Source organism: Penaeus monodon, chromosome 29, assembly GCF_015228065.2.
Source record: "Penaeus monodon isolate SGIC_2016 chromosome 29, NSTDA_Pmon_1, whole genome shotgun sequence".
Classification (NCBI taxonomy): domain Eukaryota; kingdom Metazoa; phylum Arthropoda; class Malacostraca; order Decapoda; family Penaeidae; genus Penaeus; species Penaeus monodon.
In genome coordinates, this window is record NC_051414.1 from 39,210,131 (window position 1) to 39,210,977 (window position 847).

The window sequence follows — 847 nt, forward strand, 5'->3', positions numbered from 1 at the left end:
GCCTGTCATTTTCTTCACATTAGTGTAATGGCATTCCGCATATTGCAAACCCAAGCAATGCACACTAAACCTCTCTACTGCCCTATTTAAAATTTAAATGCTTGCTATTTACTCTTTATTGTTTCATTACAATCTCCTTTTCGCTCTTTCCAAAAATAATTTGATAATCAAAATAATTTTTTCTATAACTCCAGTCTCTTATGGTAGATTAACTGATTATCAAAATTTGAGTAAACAAAATTGGTTTGATAGATTAAGCAAACAAATGAATACTTGATATCTTTAACTCCATGTGAAATACATCGGTTTGGAGTAACTTGATTTATATACTTAGCTTTGGCCAATTAAAAATAACTTTGTGAGCACGTTCTCCCTCCCTTGGGTCATATATTACTTATATATTTTCCTTGTAGTTGTTATAAACTTTTATTCATTTAAGAATTTCGATTTTTACTTTTTCAATGAACAATGAATGTGTTTTGAATGCTATGGCCAAGGGAATTCAAACTGCTATCTAACCTTAGTGAAATATTAAATAATGATCAACAAACGGACAATTCTTCACAAAACCTCGGAAAATATGCAATATTTAAAAACAACCTGCAATCAAAAGTACTGTTGCAAACCGGCGTCAGTCATTAAATATCTAAACTCCTTTTCAACAACAATGGAAAATATTTTTACCTTTATCAAACTCTATCCACATGTATCTTTTGTTGCTAAAATTCATATTTCGAAAAAAGAGAGAGAGAAAAAAAAATGCGGTAGCTTAGTTATTTTATGTTGTAATATTTTCTTTTGTTAAAGCCGTTTGCTGTTTTTTTTTCTATTAATCCTTTTTTCTTTT

General features: G+C 29.4%; 1 protein-coding gene across 1 annotated transcript in view; it reads left to right on the forward strand.

The window, feature by feature from the left end:
* LOC119591868 (putative uncharacterized protein DDB_G0282133) overlaps positions 1-847 on the forward strand; it is a 13,885-nt gene that overhangs the window by 10,850 nt on the left and 2,188 nt on the right. The gene's annotated exons all lie outside the window — the stretch shown is intronic.